Source organism: Astyanax mexicanus, chromosome 1, assembly GCF_023375975.1.
Source record: "Astyanax mexicanus isolate ESR-SI-001 chromosome 1, AstMex3_surface, whole genome shotgun sequence".
NCBI lineage: Eukaryota > Metazoa > Chordata > Actinopteri > Characiformes > Acestrorhamphidae > Astyanax > Astyanax mexicanus.
The window spans coordinates 44,549,267-44,575,980 of record NC_064408.1 but is presented as its reverse complement, the minus strand read 5'-3'; positions in this window follow the sequence as shown (position 1 = coordinate 44,575,980).

Here is a 26,714-nt window from a genome sequence, read left to right as displayed (position 1 = left end):
TTTGCTCAGAAATGTGACAAAAAGCACTTTTCAATTTTTGACCCAAATCAGAAAAAAACGTAGACCCGCGGTATGTGATTCTGGTGAAAATTTTGACCATTCATGAAAACTTGTTTTTTCCAAGAAAAATTACTCAAACGAGTGGGGAAATGCATGTGCATGGCAAATTGGACCAAATTTTGCTCAGAAATGTGACAAAAAGCACTTTTCAATTTTTGACCCAAATCAGAAAAAAACGTAGACCCGCGGTATGTGATTCTGGTGAAAATTTTGACCATTCATGAAACCTTGTTTTTTCCATGAAAAATTACTCAAACGAGTGGGGAAATGCATGTGCATGGCAAATTGGACCAAATTTTGCTCAGAAATATGACAAAAAGCACTTTTCAATTTTTGACCCAAATCAGAAAAAAACGTAGACCCGCGGTATGTGATTCTGGTGAAAATTTTGACCATTCATGAAACCTTGTTTTTTCCATGAAAAATTACTCAAACGAGTGGGGAAATGCATGTGCATGGCAAATTGGACCAAATTTTGCTCAGAAATGTGACAAAAAGCACTTCTCAATTTTTGACCCAAATCAGAAAAATACGTAGACCCGCGGTTATGTGATTCTGGTGAAAATTTTGACCATTCATGAAACCTTGTTTTTTCCATGAAAAATTACTCAAACGATTGGGGAAATGCATGTGCATGGCAAATTGGACCAAATTTTGCTCAGAAATGTGATAAAAAGCACTTTTCAATTTTTGACCCAAATCAGAAAAAAACGTAGACCCGCGGTATGTGATTCTGGTGAAAATTTTGACCATTCATGAAACCTTGTTTTTTCCATGAAAAATTACTCAAACGAGTGGGGAAATGCATGGGCATGGCAAATTGGACCAAATTTTGCTCAGAAATGTGACAAAAAGCACTTTTCAATTTTTGACCCAAATCAGAAAAAAACGTAGACCCGCGGTATGTGATTCTGATGAAAATTTTGACCATTCATGAAACCTTGTTTTTTCCATGAAAAATTACTCAAACGAGTGGGGAAATGCATGTGCATGGCAAATTGGACCAAATTTTGCTCAGAAATGTGACAAAAAGCACTTTTCAATTTTTGACCCAAATCAGAAAAAAACGTAGACACGCGGTATTTGATTCTGGTGAAAATTTTGACCATTCATGAAACCTTGTTTTTTCCATGAAAAATTACTCAAACGAGTGGGGAAATGCATGTGCATGGCAAATTGGACCAAATTTTGCTCAGAAATGTGACAAAAAGCACTTTTCAATTTTTGACCCAAATCAGAAAAAAACGTAGACACGCGGTATTTGATTCTGGTGAAAATTTTGACCATTCATGAAAACTTGTTTTTTCCATGAAAAATTACTCAAACGAGTGGGGAAATGCATGTGCATGGCAAATTGGACCAAATTTTGCTCAGAAATGTGACAAAAAGCACTTTTCAATTTTTGACCCAAATCAGAAAAAAACGTAGACCCGCGGTATGTGATTCTGGTGAAAATTTTGACCATTCATGAAACCTTGTTTTTTCCATGAAAAATTACTCAAACGAGTGGGGAAATGCATGTGCATGGCAAATTGGACCAAATTTTGCTCAGAAATGTGACAAAAAGCACTTTTCAATTTTTGACCCAAATCAGAAAAAAACGTAGACCCGCGGTATGTGATTCTGATGAAAATTTTGACCATTCATGAAACCTTGTTTTTTCCATGAAAAATTACTCAAACGAGTGGGGAAATGCATGTGCATGGCAAATTGGACCAAATTTTGCTCAGAAATGTGACAAAAAGCACTTTTCAATTTTTGACCCAAATCAGAAAAAAACGTAGACACGCGGTATTTGATTCTGGTGAAAATTTTGACCATTCATGAAACCTTGTTTTTTCCATGAAAAATTACTCAAACGAGTGGGGAAATGCATGTGCATGGCAAATTGGACCAAATTTTGCTCAGAAATGTGACAAAAAGCACTTTTCAATTTTTGACCCAAATCAGAAAAAAACGTAGACACGCGGTATTTGATTCTGGTGAAAATTTTGACCATTCATGAAAACTTGTTTTTTCCATGAAAAATTACTCAAACGAGTGGGGAAATGCATGTGCATGGCAAATTGGACCAAATTTTGCTCAGAAATGTGACAAAAAGCACTTTTCAATTTTTGACCCAAATCAGAAAAAAACGTAGACCCGCGGTATGTGATTCTGGTGAAAATTTTGACCATTCATGAAACCTTGTTTTTTCCATGAAAAATTACTCAAACGAGTGGGGAAATGCATATGCATGGCAAATTGGACCAAATTTTGCTCAGAAATGTGACAAAAAGCACTTTTCAATTTTTGACCCAAATCAGAAAAAAACGTAGACCCGCGGTATGTGATTCTGGTGAAAATTTTGACCATTCATGAAACCTTGTTTTTTCCATGAAAAAATACTCAAACGAGTGGGGAAATGCATGTGCATGGAAAATTGGACCAAATTTTGCTCAGAAATGTGACAAAAAGCACTTTTCAATTTTTGACCCAAATCAGAAAAAAACGTAGACACGCGGTATTTGATTCTGGTGAAAATTTTGACCATTCATGAAACCTTGTTTTTTCCATGAAAAATTACTCAAACGAGTGGGGAAATGCATGTGCATGGCAAATTGGACCAAATTTTGCTCAGAAATGTGACAAAAAGCACTTTTCAATTTTTGACCCAAATCAGAAAAAAACGTAGACCCGCGGTATGTGATTCTTGTGAAAATTTTGACCATTCATGAAACCTTGTTTTTTCCATGAAAAATTACTCAAACGAGTGGGGAAATGCATGTGCATGGCAAATTGGACCAAATTTTGCTCAGAAATGTGACAAAAAGCACTTTTCAATTTTTGACCCAAATCAGAAAAAAACGTAGACGTAGGTATGTGATTCTGGTGAAAATTTTGACCATTCATGAAACCTTGTTTTTTCCATGAAAAAATCCTCAAACGAGTGGGAAAATGCATGTGCATGGTAAATTGTGCCAAATTTTGCTCAGAAATGTGACAAAAAGCACTTTTCAATTTTTGACCCAAATCAGAAAAAAACATAGACCCGCGGTATGTGATTCTGGTGAAAATTTTGACCATTCATGAAACCTTGTTTTTTCAATGAAAAATTACTCAAACAAGTGGGAAAATGCATGGGCATGGTAAATTGGGCCAAATTTTGCTCAGAAATGTGATAAAAATCACTTTTCAATTTTTGACCCAAAATAGAAAAAAACGTAGACCTGCGGTATGTGATTCTGGTGAAAATTTTGACCATTCATGAAACCTTGTTTTTTCCATGAAAAATTACTCAAACGAGTGGGGAAATGCATGAGCATGGCAAATTGGACCAAATTTTGCTCAGAAATGTGACAAAAAGCACTTTTCAATTTTTGACCCAAATCAGAAAAAAAGTAGACCCGCGGTATGTGATTCTGGTGAAAATTTTGACCATTCATGAAACCTTGTTTTTTCAATGAAAAATTACTCAAACGAGTGGGGAAATGCATGTGCATGGCAAATTGGACCAAATTTTGCTCAGAAATGTGACAAAAAGCACTTTTCAATTTTTGACCCAAATCAGAAAAAAACGTAGACCCGCGGTATGTGATTCTGGTGAAAATTTTGACCATTCATGAAAACTTGTTTTTTCCATGAAAAAATACTCAAACGAGTGGGAAAATGCATTTGCATGGTAAATTGGGCCAAATTTTGCTCAGAAATATGACAAAAAGCACTTTTCAATTTTTGACCCAAATCAGAAAAAAACGTAGACCCGCGGTATGTGATTCTGGTGAAAATTTTGACCATTCATGAAACCTTGTTTTTTCCATGAAAAATTACTCAAACGAGTGGGAAAATGCATGGGCATGGTAAATTGGGCCAAATTTTGCTCAGAAATGTGACATTAAGCACTTTTCAATTTTTGACCCAAATCAGAAAAAAACGTAGATCCGCGGTATGTGATTTTGTTGAAAATTTTGACCATTAATGAAACCTTGTTTTTTTCATGAAAAATTACTCAAACGAGTGGGGAAATGCATGTGCATGGCAAATTGGGCCAAATTTTGCTCAGAAATGTGACAAAAAGCACTTTTCAATTTTTGACCCAAATCAGAAAAAAACGTAGACCCGCGGTATGTGATTCTGGTGAAAATTTTGACCATTCATGAAACCTTGTTTTTTCCATGACAAATTACTCAAACGAGTGGGAAAATGCATGGGCATGGTAAATTGGGCCAAATTTTGCTCAAAAATGTGACAAAAAGCACTTTTCAATTTTTGACCCAAATCAGAAAAAAATATAGACCCGCGGTATGTGATTCCGGTGAAAATTTTGACCATTCATGAAACCTTGTTTTTTCCATGAAAAATTACTCAAACGAGTGGGGAAATGCATGGGCATGGCAAATTGGACCAAATTTTGCTCAGAAATATGACAAAAAGCACTTTTCAATTTTTGACCCAAATCAGAAAAAAACGTAGACCCGCGGTATGTGATTCTGGTGAAAATTTTGACCATTCATGAAACCTTGTTTTTTCCATGAAAAATTACTCAAACGAGTGGGGAAATGCATGTGCATGGCAAATTGGACCAAATTTTGCTCAGAAATGTGACAAAAAGCACTTTTCAATTTTTGACCCAAATCAGAAAAAAACGTAGACACGCGGTATTTGATTCTGGTGAAAATTTTGACCATTCATGAAACCTTGTTTTTTCCATGAAAAATTACTCAAACGAGTGGGGAAATGCATGTGCATGGCAAATTGGACCAAATTTTGCTCAGAAATGTGACAAAAAGCACTTTTCAATTTTTGACCCAAATCAGAAAAAAACGTAGACACGCGGTATTTGATTCTGGTGAAAATTTTGACCATTCATGAAACCTTGTTTTTTCCATGAAAAATTACTCAAACGAGTGGGGAAATGCATGTGCATGGCAAATTGGACCAAATTTTGCTCAGAAATGTGACAAAAAGCACTTTTCAATTTTTGACCCAAATCAGAAAAAAACGTAGACGTAGGTATGTGATTCTGGTGAAAATTTTGACCATTCATGAAACCTTGCTCAGAAATGTGACAAAAAGCACTTTTCAATTTTTGACCCAAATCAGAAAAAAACGTAGACCCGCGGTATGTGATTCTGGTGAAAATTTTGACCATTCATGAAACCTTGTTTTTTCCATGAAAAATTACTCAAACGAGTGGGGAAATGCATATGCATGGCAAATTGGACCAAATTTTGCTCAGAAATGTGACAAAAAGCACTTTTCAATTTTTGACCCAAATCAGAAAAAAACGTAGACCCGCGGTATGTGATTCTGGTGAAAATTTTGACCATTCATGAAACCTTGTTTTTTCCATGAAAAAATACTCAAACGAGTGGGGAAATGCATGTGCATGGAAAATTGGACCAAATTTTGCTCAGAAATGTGACAAAAAGCACTTTTCAATTTTTGACCCAAATCAGAAAAAAACGTAGACACGCTGTATTTGATTCTGGTGAAAATTTTGACCATTCATGAAACCTTGTTTTTTCCATGAAAAATTACTCAAACGAGTGGGGAAATGCATGTGCATGGCAAATTGGACCAAATTTTGCTCAGAAATGTGACAAAAAGCACTTTTCAATTTTTGACCCAAATCAGAAAAAAACGTAGACCCGCGGTATGTGATTCTTGTGAAAATTTTGACCATTCATGAAACCTTGTTTTTTCCATGAAAAATTACTCAAACGAGTGGGGAAATGCATGTGCATGGCAAATTGGACCAAATTTTGCTCAGAAATGTGACAAAAAGCACTTTTCAATTTTTGACCCAAATCAGAAAAAAACGTAGACGTAGGTATGTGATTCTGGTGAAAATTTTGACCATTCATGAAACCTTGTTTTTTCCATGAAAAAATCCTCAAACGAGTGGGGAAATGCATGTGCATGGCAAATTGGACCAAATTTTGCTCAGAAATATGACAAAAAGCACTTTTCAATTTTTGACCCAAATCAGAAAAAAACGTAGACCCGCGGTATGTGATTCTGGTGAAAATTTTGACCATTCATGAAACCTTGTTTTTTCCATGAAAAATTACTCAAACGAGTGGGAAAATGCATGGGCATGGTAAATTGGGCCAAATTTTGCTCAAAAATGTGACAAAAAGCACTTTTCATTTTTTGACCCAAATCAGAAAAAAAGTAGACCCGCGGTATGTGATTCTGGTGAATATTTTGACCATTCATGAAACCTTGTTTTTTCCATGAAAAATTACTCAAACAAGTGGGAAAATGCATGGGCATGGTAAATTGGAGCAAATTTTGCTCAGAAATGTGACAAAAAGCACTTTTCAATTTTGGACCCAAATCAGAAAAAAACGTAGACCCGCGGTATGTGATTCTGGTGAAAATTTTGACCATTCATGAAACCTTGTTTTTTCAATGAAAAATTACTCAAACGAGTGGGGAAATGCATGTGCATGGCAAATTGGACCAAATTTTGCTCAGAAATGTGACAAAAAGCACTTTTCAATTTTTGACCCAAATCAGAAAAAAACGTAGACCCGCGGTATGTGATTCTGGTGAAAATTTTGACCATTCATGAAAACTTGTTTTTTCCATGAAAAAATACTCAAACGAGTGGGAAAATGCATTTGCATGGTAAATTGGGCCAAATTTTGCTCAGAAATATGACAAAAAGCACTTTTCAATTTTTGACCCAAATCAGAAAAAAACGTAGACCCGCGGTATGTGATTCTGGTGAAAATTTTGACCATTCATGAAACCTTGTTTTTTCCATGAAAAATTACTCAAACGAGTGGGAAAATGCATGGGCATGGTAAATTGGGCCAAATTTTGCTCAGAAATGTGACATTAAGCACTTTTCAATTTTTGACCCAAATCAGAAAAAAACGTAGATCCGCGGTATGTGATTTTGTTGAAAATTTTGACCATTAATGAAACCTTGTTTTTTTCATGAAAAATTACTCAAACGAGTGGGGAAATGCATGTGCATGGCAAATTGGGCCAAATTTTGCTCAGAAATGTGACAAAAAGCACTTTTCAATTTTTGACCCAAATCAGAAAAAAACGTAGACCCGTGGTATGTGATTCTGGTGAAAATTTTGACCATTCATGAAACTTTGTTTTTTCCATGAAAAATTACTCAAACGAGTGGGGAAATGCATGTGCATGGCAAATTGGACCAAATTTTGCTCAGAAATGTGACAAAAAGCACTTTTCATTTTTTGACCCAAATCAGAAAAAAACGTAGACCCGCGGTATGTGATTCTGGTGAAAATTTTGACCATTCATGAAAACTTGTTTTTTCCATGAAAAATTACTCAAACGAGTGGGGAAATGCATGTGCATGGCAAATTGGACCAAATTTTGCTCAGAAATGTGACAAAAAGCACTTTTCAATTTTTGACCCAAATCAGAAAAAAACGTAGACCCCGCGGTATGTGATTCTGGTGAAAATTTTGACCATTCATGAAAACTTGTTTTTTCCATGAAAAATTACTCAAACGAGTGGGGAAATGCATGTGCATGGCAAATTGGACCAATTTTTGCTCAGAAATGTGACAAAAAGCACTTTTCATTTTTTGACCCAAATCAGAAAAAAACGTAGACCCGCGGTATGTGATTCTGGTGAAAATTTTGACCATTCATGAAAACTTGTTTTTTCCATGAAAAATTACTCAAACGAGTGGGGAAATGCATGTGCATGGCAAATTGGACCAAATTTTGCTCAGAAATGTGACAAAAAGCACTTTTCAATTTTTGACCCAAATCAGAAAAAAACGTAGACCCCGCGGTATGTGATTCTGGTGAAAATTTTGACCATTCATGAAAACTTGTTTTTTCCATGAAAAATTACTCAAACGAGTGGGGAAATGCATGTGCATGGCAAATTGGACCAAATTTTGCTCAGAAATGTGACAAAAAGCACTTTTCAATTTTTGACCCAAATCAGAAAAAAACGTAGACCCGCGGTATGTGATTTTGGTGAAAATTTTGACCATTCATGAAACCTTGTTTTTTTCATGAAAAATTACTCAAACGAGTGGGGAAATGCATGGGCATGGCAAATTGGACCAAATTTTGCTCAGAAATGTGACAGAAAGCACTTTTCATTTTTTGACCCAAATCAGAAAAAAACGTAGACCCGCGGTATGTGATTCTGGTGAACATTTTGACCATTCATGAAACCTTGTTTTTTCCATGAAAAATTACTCAAACGAGTGGGGAAATGCATGTGCATGGCAAATTGGACCAAATTTTGCTCAGAAATATGACAAAAAGCACTTTTCAATTTTTGACCCAAATCAGAAAAAAACGTAGACCCGCGGTATGTGATTCTGGTGAAAATTTTGACCATTCATGAAACCTTGTTTTTTCCATGAAAAATTACTCAAACGAGTGGGAAAATGCATGGGCATGGTAAATTGGGCCAAATTTTGCTCAAAAATGTGACAAAAAGCACTTTTCATTTTTTGACCCAAATCAGAAAAAAAGTAGACCCGCGGTATGTGATTCTGGTGAATATTTTGACCATTCATGAAACCTTGTTTTTTCCATGAAAAATTACTCAAACGAGTGGGGAAATGCATGGGCATGGTAAATTGGGCCAAATTTTGGTCAGAAATGTGATAAAAAGCACTTTTCAATTTTTGACCCAAATCAGAAAAAAACGTAGACCCGCAGTATGTGATTCTGGTGAAAAATTTTAACCATTCATGAAACCTTGTTTTTTCCATGACAAATTACTCAAACGAGTGGGAAAATGCATGGGCATGGTAAATTGGGCCAAATTTTGCTCAAAAATGTGACAAAAAGCACTTTTCAATTTTTGACCCAAATCAGAAAAAAATATAGACCCGCGGTATGTGATTCCGGTGAAAATTTTGACCATTCATGAAACCTTGTTTTGTCCATGAAAAATTACTCAAACGAGTGGGGAAATGCATGGGCATGGCAAATTGGACCAAATTTTGCTCAGAAATATGACAAAAAGCACTTTTCAATTTTTGACCCAAATCAGAAAAAAACGTAGACCCGCGGTATGTGATTCTGGTGAAAATTTTGACCATTCATGAAACCTTGTTTTTTCCATGAAAAATTACTCAAACGAGTGGGGAAATGCATGTGCATGGCAAATTGGACCAAATTTTGCTCAGAAATGTGACAAAAAGCACTTTTCAATTTTTGACCCAAATCAGAAAAAAACGTAGACACGCGGTATTTGATTCTGGTGAAAATTTTGACCATTCATGAAACCTTGTTTTTTCCATGAAAAATTACTCAAACGAGTGGGGAAATGCATGTGCATGGCAAATTGGACCAAATTTTGCTCAGAAATGTGACAAAAAGCACTTTTCAATTTTTGACCCAAATCAGAAAAAAACGTAGACACGCGGTATTTGATTCTGGTGAAAATTTTGACCATTCATGAAAACTTGTTTTTTCCATGAAAAATTACTCAAACGAGTGGGGAAATGCATGTGCATGGCAAATTGGACCAAATTTTGCTCAGAAATGTGACAAAAAGCACTTTTCAATTTTTGACCCAAATCAGAAAAAAACGTAGACCCGCGGTATGTGATTCTGGTGAAAATTTTGACCATTCATGAAACCTTGTTTTTTCCATGAAAAATTACTCAAACGAGTGGGGAAATGCATGTGCATGGCAAATTGGACCAAATTTTGCTCAGAAATGTGACAAAAAGCACTTTTCAATTTTTGACCCAAATCAGAAAAAAACGTAGACCCGCGGTATGTGATTCTGGTGAAAATTTTGACCATTCATGAAACCTTGTTTTTTCCATGAAAAATTACTCAAACGAGTGGGGAAATGCATGTGCATGGCAAATTGGACCAAATTTTGCTCAGAAATGTGACAAAAAGCACTTTTCAATTTTTGACCCAAATCAGAAAAAAACGTAGACACGCGGTATTTGATTCTGGTGAAAATTTTGACCATTCATGAAACCTTGTTTTTTCCATGAAAAATTACTCAAACGAGTGGGGAAATGCATGTGCATGGCAAATTGGACCAAATTTTGCTCAGAAATGTGACAAAAAGCACTTTTCAATTTTTGACCCAAATCAGAAAAAAACGTAGACGTAGGTATGTGATTCTGGTGAAAATTTTGACCATTCATGAAACCTTGTTTTTTCCATGAAAAAATCCTCAAACGAGTGGGAAAATGCATGTGCATGGTAAATTGTGCCAAATTTTGGTCAGAAATATGACAAAAAGCACTTTTCAATTTTTGACCCAAATCAGAAAAAACGTAGACCCGTGGTATGTGATTCTGGTGAAAATTTTGACCATTCATGAAACCTTGTTTTTTTCATGAAAAATTACTCAAACGAGTGGGGAAATGCATAGGCATGGCAAATTGGACCAAATTTTGCTCAGAAATGTGACAAAAAGCACTTTTCAATTTTTGACCCAAATCAGAAAAAAACGTAGACCCGCGGTATGTGATTCTGGTGGAAATTTTGACCATTCATGAAACCTTGTTTTTTCCATGAAAAATTACTCAAACGAGTGGGGAAATGCATGTGCTTGGCAAATTGGACCAAATTTTGCTCAGAAATGTGACAAAAAGCACTTTTCAATTTTTGTCCCAAATCAGAAAAAAATATAGACCCGCGGTATGTGATTCTGGTGAAAATTTTGACCATTCATGAAACCTTGTTTTTTCCATGAAAAATTACTCAAACAAGTGGGAAAATGCATGGGCATGGTAAATTTGGCCAAATTTTGCTCAGAAATGTGATAAAAATCACTTTTCAATTTTTGACCCAAAATAGAAAAAAACGTAGACCTGCGGTATGTGATTCTGGTGAAAATTTTGACCATTCATGAAACCTTGTTTTTTCCATGAAAAATTACTCAAACGAGTGGGGAAATGCATGTGCATGGCAAATTGGACCAAATTTTGCTCAGAAATGTGACAAAAAGCACTTTTCAATTTTTGACCCAAATCAGAAAAAAACGTAGACCCGCGGTATGTGATTCTGGTGAAAATTTTGACCATTCATGAAACCTTGTTTTTTCCATGAAAAATTACTCAAACGAGTGGGGAAATGCATGTGCAAGGCAAATTGGACCAAATTTTGCTCAGAAATGTGACAAAAAGCACTTTTCAATTTTTGACCCAAATCAGAAAAAAACGTAGACCCGCGGTATGTGATTCTGGTGAAAATTTTGACCATTCATGAAAACTTGTTTTTTCCATGAAAAAATACTCAAACGAGTGGGAAAATGCATTTGCATGGTAAATTGGGCCAAATTTTGCTCAGAAATATGACAAAAAGCACTTTTCAATTTTTGACCCAAATCAGAAAAAAACGTAGACCCGCGGTATGTGATTCTGGTGAAAATTTTGACCATTCATGAAACCTTGTTTTTTCCATGAAAAATTACTCAAACGAGTGGGAAAATGCATGGGCATGGTAAATTGGGCCAAATTTTGCTCAGAAATGTGACAAAAAGCACTTTTCAATTTTTGACCCAAATCAGAAAAAAACGTAGATCCGCGGTATGTGATTTTGTTGAAAATTTTGACCATTAATGAAACCTTGTTTTTTTCATGAAAAATTACTCAAACGAGTGGGGAAATGCATGGGCATGGTAAATTGGGCCAAATTTTGCTCAGAAATGTGACAAAAAGCACTTTTCAATTTTTGACCCAAATCAGAAAAAACGTAGACCCGCGGTATGTGATTCTGGTGAAAATTTTGACCATTCATGAAACTTGTTTTTTCCATGAAAAATTACTCAAACGAGTGGGGAAATGCATGTGCATGGCAAATTGGGCCAAATTTTGCTCAGAAATGTGACAAAAAGCACTTTTCAATTTTTGACCCAAATCAGAAAAAAACGTAGACCCGTGGTATGTGATTCTGGTGAAAATTTTGACCATTCATGAAACTTTGTTTTTTCCATGAAAAATTACTCAAACGAGTGGGGAAATGCATGTGCATGGCAAATTGGACCAAATTTTGCTCAGAAATGTGACAAAAAGCACTTTTCATTTTTTGACCCAAATCAGAAAAAAACGTAGACCCGCGGTATGTGATTCTGGTGAAAATTTTGACCATTCATGAAAACTTGTTTTTTCCATGAAAAATTACTCAAACGAGTGGGGAAATGCATGTGCATGGCAAATTGGACCAAATTTTGCTCAGAAATGTGACAAAAAGCACTTTTCAATTTTTGACCCAAATCAGAAAAAAACGTAGACCCGCGGTATGTGATTCTGGTGAAAATTTTGACCATTCATGAAACCTTGTTTTTTCCATGAAAAATTACTCAAACGAGTGGGGAAATGCAAGTGCATGGCAAATTGGACCAAATTTTGCTCAGAAATGTGACAAAAAGCACTTTTCAATTTTTGACCCAAATCAGAAAAAAACGTAGATCCGCGGTATGTGATTTTGTTGAAAATTTTGACCATTAATGAAACCTTGTTTTTTCCATGAAAAATTACTCAAACGAGTGGGGAAATGCATGGGCATGGCAAATTGGACCAAATTTTGCTCAGAAATGTGACAGAAAGCACTTTTCATTTTTTGACCCAAATCAGAAAAAAACGTAGACCCGCGGTATGTGATTCTGGTGAACATTTTGACCATTCATGAGACCTTGTTTTTTCCATGAAAAATTACTCAAACGAGTGGGAAAATGCATGGGCATGGTAAATTGGGCCAAATTTTGCTCAAAAATGTGACAAAAAGCACTTTTCATTTTTTGATCCAAATCAGAAAAAAAGTAGACCCGCGGTATGTGATTCTGGTGAATGTTTTGACCATTCATGAAACCTTGTTTTTTCCATGAAAAATTACTCAAACAAGTGGGAAAATGCATGGGCATGGTAAATTGGAGCAAATTTTGCTCAGAAATGTGACAAAAAGCACTTTTCAATTTTTGACCCAAATCAGAAAAAAACGTAGACCCGCGGTATGTGATTCTGGTGAAAATTTTGACCATTCATGAAACCTTGTTTTTTCCATGAAAAATTACTCAAACGAGTGGGGAAATGCATGTGCATGGCAAATTGGACCAAATTTTGCTCAGAAATATGACAAAAAGCACTTTTCAATTTTTGACCCAAATCAGAAAAAAACGTAGACCCGCGGTATGTGATTCTGGTGAAAATTTTGACCATTCATGAGACCTTGTTTTTTCCATGAAAAATTACTCAAACGAGTGGGAAAATGCATGGGCATGGTAAATTGGGCCAAATTTTGCTCAAAAATGTGACAAAAAGCACTTTTCATTTTTTGATCCAAATCAGAAAAAAAGTAGACCCGCGGTATGTGATTCTGGTGAATGTTTTGACCATTCATGAAACCTTGTTTTTTCCATGAAAAATTACTCAAACAAGTGGGAAAATGCATGGGCATGGTAAATTGGAGCAAATTTTGCTCAGAAATGTGACAAAAAGCACTTTTCAATTTTTGACCCAAATCAGAAAAAAACGTAGACCCGCGGTATGTGATTCTGGTGAAAATTTTGACCATTCATGAAACCTTGTTTTTTCCATGAAAAATTACTCAAACGAGTGGGGAAATGCATGGGCATGGTAAATTGGGCCAAATTTTGGTCAGAAATGTGATAAAAAGCACTTTTCAATTTTTGACCCAAATCAGAAAAAAACGTAGACCCGCAGTATGTGATTCTGGTGAAAATTTTGACCATTCATGAAACCTTGTTTTTTCCATGACAAATTACTCAAACGAGTGGGAAAATGCATGGGCATGGTAAATTGGGCCAAATTTTGCTCAAAAATGTGACAAAAAGCACTTTTCAATTTTTGACCCAAATCAGAAAAAAATATAGACCCGCGGTATGTGATTCCGGTGAAAATTTTGACCATTCATGAAACCTTGTTTTTTCCATGAAAAATTACTCAAACGAGTGGGGAAATGCATGGGCATGGCAAATTGGACCAAATTTTGCTCAGAAATATGACAAAAAGCACTTTTCAATTTTTGACCCAAATCAGAAAAAAAACGTAGACCCGCGGTATGTGATTCTGGTGAAAATTTTGACCATTCATGAAACCTTGTTTTTTCCATGAAAAATTACTCAAACGAGTGGGGAAATGCATGGGCATGGCAAATTGGACCAAATTTTGCTCAGAAATGTGACAAAAAGCACTTTTCAATTTTTGACACAAATCAGAAAAAAACGTAGACCCGCGGTATGTGATTCTGGTGAAAATTTTGACAATTCATGAAACCTTGTTTTTTCCATGACAAATTACTCAAACGAGTGGGAAAATGCATGGGCATGGTAAATTGGGCCAATTTTTTCTCAAAAATGTGACAAAAAGCACTTTTCATTTTTTGACCCAAATCAGAAAAAAACATAGACCCGTGGTATGTGATTTTGTTGAAAATTTTGACCATTCATGAAACCTTGTTTTTTCCATGAAAAATTACTCAAACAAGTGGGGAAATGCATGGGCATGGTAAATTGGGCCAAATTTTGGTCAGAAATGTGATAAAAAGCACTTTTCAATTTTTGACCCAAATCAGAAAAAAACGTAGACCCGCAGTATGTGATTCTGGTGAAAATTTTGACCATTCATGAAAACTTGTTTTTTCCATGAAAAAATACTCAAACGAGTGGGAAAATGCATTTGCATGGTAAATTGGGCCAAATTTTGCTAAGAAATATGACAAAAAGCACTTTTCAATTTTTGACCCAAATCAGAAAAAAACGTAGACCCGCGGTATGTGATTCTGGTGAAAATTTTGACCATTCATGAAACCTTGTTTTTTCCATGAAAAATTACTCAAACGAGTGGGAAAATGCATGGGCATGGTAAATTGGGCCAAATTTTGCTCAGAAATGTGACAAAAAGCACTTTTCAATTTTTGACCCAAATCAGAAAAAAACGTAGATCCGCGGTATGTGATTTTGTTGAAAATTTTGACCATTAATGAAACCTTGTTTTTTTCATGAAAAATTACTCAAACGAGTGGGGAAATGCATGGGCATGGTAAATTGGGCCAAATTTTGCTCAGAAATGTGACAAAAAGCACTTTTCAATTTTTGACCCAAATCAGAAAAAACGTAGACCCGCGGTATGTGATTCTGGTGAAAATTTTGACCATTCATGAAACTTTGTTTTTTCCATGAAAAATTACTCAAACGAGTGGGGAAATGCATGTGCATGGCAAATTGGACCAAATTTTGCTCAGAAATGTGACAAAAAGCACTTTTCATTTTTTGACCCAAATCAGAAAAAAACGTAGACCCGCGGTATGTGATTCTGGTGAAAATTTTGACCATTCATGAAAACTTGTTTTTTCCATGAAAAATTACTCAAACGAGTGGGGAAATGCATGTGCATGGCAAATTGGACCAAATTTTGCTCAGAAATGTGACAAAAAGCACTTTTCAATTTTTGACCCAAATCAGAAAAAAACGTAGACCCGCGGTATGTGATTCTGGTGAAAATTTTGACCATTCATGAAAACTTGTTTTTTCCATGAAAAATTACTCAAACGAGTGGGGAAATGCATGTGCATGGCAAATTGGACCAAATTTTGCTCAGAAATGTGACAAAAAGCACTTTTCAATTTTTGACCCAAATCAGAAAAAAACGTAGACCCGCGGTATGTGATTCTGGTGAAAATTTTGACCATTCATGAAAACTTGTTTTTTCCATGAAAAATTACTCAAACGAGTGGGGAAATGCAAGTGCATGGCAAATTGGACCAAATTTTGCTCAGAAATGTGACAAAAAGCACTTTTCAATTTTTGACCCAAATCAGAAAAAAACGTAGACCCGCGGTATGTGATTTTGGTGAAAATTTTGACCATTCATGAAACCTTGTTTTTTTCATGAAAAATTACTCAAACGAGTGGGGAAAAACATGGGCATGGCAAATTGGACCAAATTTTGCTCAGAAATGTGACAGAAAGCACTTTTCATTTTTTGACCCAAATCAGAAAAAAACGTAGACCCGCGGTATGTGATTCTGGTGAACATTTTGACCATTCATGAAACCTTGTTTTTTCCATGAAAAATTACTCAAACGAGTGGGGAAATGCATGTGCATGGCAAATTGGACCAAATTTTGCTCAGAAATATGACAAAAAGCACTTTTCAATTTTTGACCCAAATCAGAAAAAAAACGTAGACCCGCGGTATGTGATTCTGGTGAAAATTTTGACCATTCATGAAACCTTGTTTTTTCCATGAAAAATTACTCAAACGAGTGGGGAAATGCATGGGCATGGCAAATTGGACCAAATTTTGCTCAGAAATGTGACAAAAAGCACTTTTCAATTTTTGACACAAATCAGAAAAAAACGTAGACCCGCGGTATGTGATTCTGGTGAAAATTTTGACAATTCATGAAACCTTGTTTTTTCCATGACAAATTACTCAAACGAGTGGGAAAATGCATGGGCATGGTAAATTGGGCCAAATTTTTCTCAAAAATGTGACAAAAAGCACTTTTCATTTTTTGACCCAAATCAGAAAAAAACATAGACCCGTGGTATGTGATTTTGTTGAAAATTTTGACCATTAATGAAACCTTGTTTTTTTCATGAAAAATTACTCAAACAAGTGGGGAAATGCATGGGCATGGTAAATTGGGCCAAATTTTGCTCAGAAATGTGACAAAAAGCACTTTTCAATTTTTGACCCAAATCAGAAAAAAACGTAGACCCGCGGTATGTGATTCTGGTGAAAATTTTGACCATTCATGAAAACTTGTTTTTTCCATGAAAAATTACTCAAACGAGTGGGGAAATGCATGTGCATGGCAAATTGGACCAAATTTTGCTCAGAAATGTGACAAAAAGCACTTTTCAATTTTTGACCCAAATCAGAAAAAAACGTAGACCCGCGGTATGTGATTCTGGTGAAAATTTTGACCATTCATGAAAACTTGTTTTTTCCATGAAAAATTACTCAAACGAGTGGGGAAATGCAAGTGCATGGCAAATTGGACCAAATTTTGCTCAGAAATGTGACAAAAAGCACTTTTCAATTTTTGACCCAAATCAGAAAAAAACGTAGACCCGCGGTATGTGATTTTGGTGAAAATTTTGACCATTCATGAAACCTTGTTTTTTTCATGAAAAATTACTCAAACGAGTGGGGAAAAACATGGGCATGGCAAATTGGACCAAATTTTGCTCAGAAATGTGACAGAAAGCACTTTTCATTTTTTGACCCAAATCAGAAAAAAACGTAGACCCGCGGTATGTGATTCTGGTGAACATTTTGACCATTCATGAAACCTTGTTTTTTCCATGAAAAATTACTCAAACGAGTGGGGAAATGCATGTGCATGGCAAATTGGACCAAATTTTGCTCAGAAATATGACAAAAAGCACTTTTCAATTTTTGACCCAAATCAGAAAAAAACGTGGACCAGCGGTATGTGATTCTGGTGAAAATTTTGACCATTCATGAAACCTTGTTTTTTCCATGAAAAATTACTCAAATGAGTGGGAAAATGCATGTGCATGGTAAATTGGGCCAAATTTTGGTCAGAAATATGACAAAAAGCACTTTTCAATTTTTGACCCAAATCAGAAAAAAACGTAGACGTAGGTATGTGATTCTGGTGAAAATTTTGACCATTCATGAAACCTTGTTTTTTCCATGAAAAAATCCTCAAACGAGTGGGAAAATGCATGTGCATGGTAAATTGTGCCAAATTTTGGTCAGAAATATGACAAAAAGCACTTTTCAATTTTTGACCCAAATCAGAAAAAAACGTAGACCCGTGGTATGTGATTCTGGTGAAAATTTTGACCATTCATGAAACCTTGTTTTTTTCATGAAAAATTACTCAAACGAGTGGGGAAATGCATGGGCATTGCAAATTGGACCAAATTTTGCTCAGAAATGTGACAAAAAGCACTTTTCAATTTTTGACCCAAATCAGAAAAAAACGTAGACCCGCGGTATGTGATTCTGGTGAAAATTTTGACCATTCATGAAACCTTGTTTTTTCCAAGAAAAATTACTCAAACGATTGGGGAAATGCATGTGCATGGCAAATTGGACAAAATTTTGCTCAGAAATGTGACAAAAAGCACTTTTCAATTTTTGACCCAAATCAGAAAAAAACGTAGACCCGCGGTATGTGATTCTGGTGAAAATTTTGACCATTCATGAAACCTTGTTTTTTCCATGACAAATTACTCAAACGAGTGGGAAAATGCATGGGCATGGTAAATTGGGCCAAATTTTTCTCAAAAAATGTGACAAAAAGCACTTTTCATTTTTTGACCCAAATCAGAAAAAAACATAGACCCGTGGTATGTGATTTTGTTGAAAATTTTGACCATTCATGAAACCTTGTTTTTTCCATGAAACATTACTCAAACGAGTGGGGAAATGCATGTGCATGGTAAATTGGGCCAAATTTTGCTCAGAAATGTGACAAAAAGCACTTTTCAATTTTTGACCCAAATCAGAAAAAAACGTGGACCAGCGGTATGTGATTCTGGTGAAAATTTTGACCATTCATGAAACCTTGTTTTTTCCATGAAAAAATCCTCAAACGAGTGGGAAAATGCATGGGCATGGTAAATTGGAGCAAATTTTGCTCAGAAATGTGACAAAAAGCACTTTTCAATTTTTGACCCAAATCAGAAAAAAACGTAGACCCGCGGTATGTGATTCTGGTGAAAATTTTGACCATTCATGAAACCTTGTTTTTTCCATGAAAAAATCCTCAAATGAGTGGGAAAATGCATGTGCATGGTAAATTGGGCCCAATTTTGGTCAGAAATATGACAAAAAGCACTTTTCAATTTTTGACCCAAATCAGAAAAAAACGTAGACCCGTGGTATGTGATTCTGGTGAAAATTTTGACCATTCATGAAACCTTGTTTTTTTCATGAAAAATTACTCAAACGAGTGGGGAAATGCATGGGCATTGCAAATTGGACCAAATTTTGCTCAGAAATGTGACAAAAAGCACTTTTCAATTTTTGACCCAAATCAGAAAAAAACGTAGACCCGCGGTATGTGATTCTGGTGAAAATTTTGACCATTCATGAAACCTTGTTTTTTCCATGAAAAATTACTCAAACGAGTGGGGAAATGCATGTGCATGGCAAATTGGACCAAATTTTGCTCAGAAATGTGACAAAAAGCACTTTTCAATTTTTGACCCAAATCAGAAAAAAACGTAGACCCGCGGTATGTGATTCTGGTGAAAATTTTGACCATTCATGAAACCTTGTTTTTTCCATGAAAAATTACTCAAACGAGTGGGGAAATGCATGTGCATGGCAAATTGGATAAAATTTTGCTCAGAAATGTGACAAAAAGCACTTTTCAATTTTTGACCCAAATCAGAAAAAAATATAAACCCGCGGTATGTGATTCTGGTGAAAATTTTGAACATTCATGAAACCTTGTTTTTTCCATGAAAAATTACTCAAACGAGTGGGAAAATGCATGGGCATGGTAAATTGGGCCAAATTTTGCTCAGAAATGTGACAAAAAGCACTTTTCAATTTTTGACACAAATCAGAAAACAACGTAGACCCGCGGTATGTGATTTTGGTGAAAATTTTGACCATTCATGAAACCTTGTTTTTTTCATGAAAAATTACTCAAACGAGTGGGAAAATGCATGGGCATGGTAAATTGGGCCAAATTTTGCTTAGAAATGTGATAAAAAGCACTTTTCAATTTTTGACCCACATCAGAAAAAAACGTAGACCCGCGGTATGTGATTCTGGTGAAAATTTTGACCATTCATGAAACCTTGTTTTTTTCATGAAAAATTACTCAAACGAGTGGGGAAATGCATGGGCATGGCAAATTGGACCAAATTTTGCTCAGAAATGTGACAAAAAGCACTTTTCAATTTTTGACCCAAATCAGAAAAAAATATAGACCCGCGGTATGTGATTCTGGTGAAAATTTTGACCATTCATGAAACCTTGTTTTTTCCATGAAAAATTACTCAAACGAGTGGGAAAATGCATGGGCATGGTAAATTGGGCCAAATTTTGGTCAGAAATATGACAAAAAGCACTTTTCAATTTTTGACCCAAATCAGAAAAAAAAGTAGACCCGTGGTATGTGATTCTGGTGAAAATTTTGACCATTCATGAAACCTTGTTTTTTCCATGAAAAATTACTCAAACGAGTGGGGAAATGCATGTGCATGGCAAATTGGACCAAATTTTGCTCAGAAATGTGACAAAAAGCACTTTTCAATTTTTGACCCAAATCAGAAAAAAACGTAGACCCGCGGTATGTGATTCTGGTGAAAATTTTGACCATTCATGAAAACTTGTTTTTTCCATGAAAAATTACTCAAACGAGTGGGGAAATGCATGTGCATGGCAAATTGGACCAAATTTTGCTCAGAAATGTGACAAAAAGCACTTTTCAATTTTTGACCCAAATCAGAAAACAACGTAGACCCGCGGTATGTGATTTTGGTGAAAATTTTGACCATTCATGAAACCTTGTTTTTTCCATGAAAAATTACTCAAACGAGTGGGAAAATGCATGGGCATGGTAAATTGGGCCAAATTTTGCTCAGAAATGTGACAAAAAGCACTTTTCAATTTTTGACCCACATCAGAAAAAAACGTAGACCCGCGGTATGTGATTCTGGTGAAAATTTTGACCATTCATGAAACCTTGTTTTTTTTCATGAAAAATTACTCAAACGAGTGGGGAAATGCATGGGCATGGCAAATTGGACCAAATTTTGCTCAGAAATGTGACAAAAAGCACTTTTCAATTTTTGACCCACATCAGAAAAAAACGTAGACCCGCGGTATGTGATTCTGGTGAAAATTTTGACCATTCATGAAACCTTGTTTTTTCCATGAAAAATTACTCAAACGAGTGGGGAAATGCATGTGCATGGCAAATTGGGCCAAATTTTGCTCAGAAATGTGACAGAAAGCACTTTTCAATTTTTGACCCAAATCAGAAAAAAACGTAGACCCGCGGTATGTGATTCTGGTGAAAATTTTGACCATTCATGAAACCTTGTTTTTTCCATGAAAAATTACTCAAACGAGTGGGGAAATGCATGTGCATGGCAAATTGGACCAAATTTTGCTCAGAAATGTGACAAAAAGCACTTTTCAATTTTTGACCCAAATCAGAAAAAAACGTAGACCCGCGGTATGTGATTCTGGTGAAAATTTTGACCATTCATGAAACCTTGTTTTTTCCATGAAAAATTACTCAAACGAGTGGGAAAATGCATGGGCATGGTAAATTGGGCCAAATTTTGGTCAGAAATATGACAAAAAGCACTTTTCAATTTTTGACCCAAATCAGAAAAAAACGTAGACGTAGGTATGTGATTCTGGTGAAAATTTTGACCATTCATGAAACCTTGTTTTTTCCATGAAAAAATCCTCAAACGAGTGGGAAAATGCATGTGCATGGTAAATTGTTGCAAATTTTGGTCAAAAATATGACAAAAAGCACTTTTCAATTTTTGACCCAAATCAGAAAAAAACGTAGACCCGTGGTATGTGATTCTGGTGAAAATTTTGACCATTCATGAAACCTTGTTTTTTTCATGAAAAATTACTCAAACAAGTGGGGAAATGCATGGGCATGGCAAATTGGACCAAATTTTGCTCAGAAATGTGACAAAAAGCACTTTTAAATTTTTGACCCAAATCAGAAAAAAACGTAGACCCGCGGTATGTGATTTTGGTGAAAATTTTGACCATTCATGAAACCTTGTTTTTTCCATGAAAAATTACTCAAACGAGTGAGAAAATGCATGGGCATGGTAAATTGGGCCAAATTTTGCTCAGAAATGTGACAAAAAGCACTTTTCAATTTTTGACCCACATCAGAAAAAAACGTAGACCCGCGGTATGTGATTCTGGTGAAAATTTTGACCATTCATGAAACCTTGTTTTTTCCATGAAAAATTACTCAAACGAGTGGGGAAATGCATGTGCATGGCAAATTGGGCCAAATTTTGCTCAGAAATGTGACAAAAAGCACTTTTCAATTTTTGACCCACATCAGAAAAAAACGTAGACCCGCGGTATGTGATTCTGGTGAAAATTTTGACCATTCATGAAACCTTGTTTTTTTCATGAAAAATTACTCAAACGAGTGGGGAAATGCATGGGCATTGCAAATTGGACAAAATTTTGCTCAGAAATGTGACAAAAAGCACTTTTCAATTTTTGACCCAAATCAGAAAAAAACGTAGACCCGCGGTATGTGATTCTGGTGAAAATTTTGACCATTCATGAAACCTTGTTTTTTCCATGAAAAATTACTCAAACGAGTGGGGAAATGCATGTGCATGGCAAATTGGGCCAAATTTTGCTCAGTAATGTGACAGAAAGCACTTTTCAATTTTTGACCCAAATCAGAAAAAAACGTAGACCCGCGGTATGTGATTCTGGTGAAAATTTTGACCATTCATGAAACCTTGTTTTTTCCATGAAAAATTACTCAAACGAGTGGGGAAATGCATGTGCATGGCAAATTGGACCAAATTTTGCTCAGAAATGTGACAAAAAGCACTTTTCAATTTTTTACCCAAATCAGAAAAAAACGTAGACCCGCGGTATGTGATTCTGGTGAAAATTTTGACCATTCATGAAACCTTGTTTTTTCCATGAAAAATTACTCAAACGAGTGGGAAAATGCATGGGCATGGTAAATTGGGCCAAATTTTGCTCAGAAATGTGACAAAAAGCACTTTTCAATTTTTGACCCTCATCAGAAAAAAACGTAGACCCGCGGTATGTGATTCTGGTGAAAATTTTGACCATTCATGAAACCTTGTTTTTTTCATGAAAAATTACTCAAACGAGTGGGGAAATGCATGGGCATGGCAAATTGGACCAAATTTTGCTCAGAAATGTGACAAAAAGCACTTTTCAATTTTTGACCCTCATCAGAAAAAAACGTAGACCCGCGGTATGTGATTCTGGTGAAAATTTTGACCATTCATGAAACCTTGTTTTTTTCATGAAAAATTACTCAAACGAGTGGGGAAATGCATGGGCATGGCAAATTGGACCAAATTTTGCTCAGAAATGTGACAACAAGCACTTTTCAATTTTTGACCCAAATCAGAAAAAAACGTAGACCCGCGGTATGTGATTCTGGTGAAAATTTTGACCATTCATGAAACCTTGTTTTTTCCATGAAAAATTACTCAAACGAGTGGGAAAATGCATGTGCATGGTAAATTGGGCCAAATTTTGGTCAGAAATATGACAAAAAGCACTTTTCAATTTTTGACCCAAATCAGAAAAAAACGTAGACGTAGGTATGTGATTCTGGTGAAAATTTTGACCATTCATGAAACCTTGTTTTTTCCATGAAAAAATCCTCAAATGAGTGGGAAAATGCATGTGCATGGTAAATTGTGCCAAATTTTGGTCAGAAATATGACAAAAAGCACTTTTCAATTTTTTACCCAAATCAGAAAAAAACGTTGACCCGTGGTATGTGATTCTGGTGAAAATTTTGACCATTCATGAAACCTTGTTTTTTTCATGAAAAATTACTCAAACGAGTGGGGAAATGCATGTGCATGGCAAATTGGACCAAATTTTGCTCAGAAATGTGACAAAAAGCACTTTTCAATTTTTGACCCAAATCAGAAAAAAATACAGACCCGCGGTATGTGATTCTGGTGAAAATTTTGACCATTTTTTGAACTTTTGAACTTTTTTTTGGCTCAAAATTATTTTGGTCCCAAAATTTTTCGAACTTTTTTTTTGGTTCAAATTTTTTGGAAGTTTTTTTTGTGTAAAAATTTTTTTGGTCCCAAAATTTTTCAAACTTTTTTTTGGGTCAACATTTTTTTGGTCCCAAAATTTTTTGAACTTTTTTTTGGCTCAAAATTATTTTGGTCCCAAAATTTTTCGAACTTTTTTTTTGGTTCAAATTTTTTGGAAGTTTTTTTTGTGTAAAAATTTTTTTGGTCCCAAAATTTTTTCAAACTTTTTTTTGGGTCAAAATTTTTTTGGTCCCAAAATTTTTCAAACTTTTTTTTGGGTCAAAATTTTTTTGGTCCCAAAATTTTTCAAACTTTTTTTTGGGTCAAAATTTTTTCGAACTTTTTTTTGGGTCAAATTTTTTTTGGTCCCAAAATTTTTCGAAGTTTTTTTTGTGTCAAAATTTTTTTGGTACCAAAATTTTTTCAATCTTTTTTTTGGGTCAAAATTTTTTTGGGTCAAAATTTTTTCGAACTTTTTTTGTGTCAAATTTTTTTTGGTCCCAAAATTTTTCGAACTTTTTTTTGGGTCAAAATTTTTTTGGTCCCAAAATTTTTCGAACTTTTTTTTGGGTCAAAATTTTTTTGTTCCCAAAATTTTTCAAACTTTTTTTAGGGTCAAAATTTTTTCGAACTTTTTTTTGAGTCAAAATTTTTTTGGTCCCAAAATTTTTAAATTTTTTTTTTGGGTCAAAATTTTTTCGAACTTTTATTTAGGTCAAAATTTTTTTGTTCCAGAAATTTTTCGAACTTTTTTTTGGGTCAAAATTTTTTCGAACTTTTTTTTGTGTCAAAATTTTTTGATCCCAAAATTTTTCTAACTTTTTTTTTGGGTCAACATTTTTTTGGTCCCAAATTTTTCGAACTTTTTTTTGGGTCAAAATTTTTTTGGTCTCAAAATTTTTTTGGTCCCAAAATTTTTTTGGTCCCAAAACTTTTTCGAACTTTTTTTTGGGTCAAAATTTTTTTGGTCCCAAAATTTTTCGAACTTTTTTTTGGCTCAAAATTTTTTTGGGTCAAAATTTTTTCAAACTTTTTTTTGGGTCAAATTTTTTTTGGTCCCAAAATTTTTCGAACTTTTTTTTGGGTCAAATTTTTTTTGGTCCCAAAATTTTTCGAACTTTTTTTTGGGTCAACATTTTTTTGGTCCCAAAATTTTTGAACTTTTTTTTGGCTCAAAATTATTTTGGTCGTTTTTTTTTGTGTCAAAATTTTTTTGGTCCCAAATTTTTTTCAAACTTTTTTTTGGGTCAACATTTTTTTGGTCCCAAAATTTTTCGAACTTTTTTTTGGGTCAAAATTTTTTTGGTCCCAAAATTTTTCGAACTTTTTTTTGGGTCAACATTTTTTTGGTCCCAAAATTTTTGAACTTTTTTTTGGTTCAAATTTTTTGGAAGTTTTTTTTGTGTCAAAATTTTTTTGGTCCCAAATTTTTTTCAAACTTTTTTTTGGGTCAAAATTTTTTTGGTCCCAAAATTTTTCGAACTTTTTTTTGGGTCAAAATTTTTTCGAACTTTTTCTTGGGTCAAATTTTTTTTGGTCCCAAAATTTTTCGAAGTTTTTTTTGTGTCAAAATTTTTTTGGTCCCAAAATTTTTTCAATCTTTTTTTTGGGTCAAAATTTTTTTGGGTCAAAATTTTTTCAATCTTTTTTTTGTGTCAAATTTTTTTTGGTCCCAAAATTTTTCGAACTTTTTTTTGGGTCAAAATTTTTTTGGTCCCAAAATTTTTCGAACTTTTTTTTGGGTCAAAATTTTTTTGGTCCAAAATTTTTCAAACTGTATTTTGGGTCAAAATTTTTTCGAACTTTTTTTGTCTCAAAATTTTTTTTGGTCAAAATTTTTTCGAACTTTTTTTTGGGTCAAATTTTTTTTGGTCCCAAACTTTTTCGAACTTTTTTTTTGGGTCAAATTTTTTTTGGTCCCGAAATTTTTCAAACTTTTATTTGGGTCAAAATTTTTTCGAACTTTTTTTTGGGTCAAAATTTTTTGGGTCCCAAAATTTTTCAAACTTTTTTTTTGGGTCACAATATTTTTGGTCCCAAAATTTTTTGAACTTTTTTTTGGGTCAAATTTTTTTTGGTCACAAAATTTTTCGAACTTTTTTTTGTGTCAAAATTTTTTTGGTCCCAAAATTTTTCAAACTTTTTTTTGGGTCAAAATTTTTTTGGTCCCAAAATTTTTCAAACTTTTTTTTGGGTCAAAATTTTTTTGGTCCCAATATTTTTCGAACTTTTTTGGGGGCAAATTTTTTTTGGTCCCAAAATTTTTCACATTTTTTTTTGGGTCAAAATTTTTCAAACTTTTTTTTGGGTCAAATTTTTTTTGGTCAAATTTTTTTTGGTCCCAATATTTTTCGAACTTTTTTTTGGGTCAAAATTTTTTTGGTCCCAAAATTTTTCGAACATTTTTTTGTGTCAAAATTTTTTTGGTCCCAAAATTTTTCAAACTTTTTTTTGGGTCAAAATTTTTTTGGTCCCAAAATTTTTTAAACTTTTTTTTGGGTCAAAAGTTTTTCGAACTTTTTTTTGGGTCAAAATTTTTTTGGTCCAAAATTTTTCAAACTGTATTTTGGGTCAAATTTTTTCGAACTTTTTTTGTCTCAAACTTTTTTTTGGGTCAAAATTCTTTCAACTTTTTTTTGGGTCAAAATTTTTTTTGTCCCAAAATTTTTCGAACTTTTATTTGGCTCAAAATTTTTTTGGTCCCAAAATTTTTCAAACTTTTTTTTGGGTCAAAATTTTTCGAACTTTTTTTTGGGTCAAAATTTTTTTGGTCCCAAAATTTTTCGAACTTTTTTTTGGGTCAAAATTTTTTTTGTCCCAAAATTTTTCAAACTTTTTTTAGGGTCAAAATTTTTTCGAACTTTTTTTTGAGTCAAAATTTTTTTGGTCCCAAAATTTTTCAATTTTTTTTTTGGGTCAAAATTTTTTCGAACTTTTATTTAGGTCA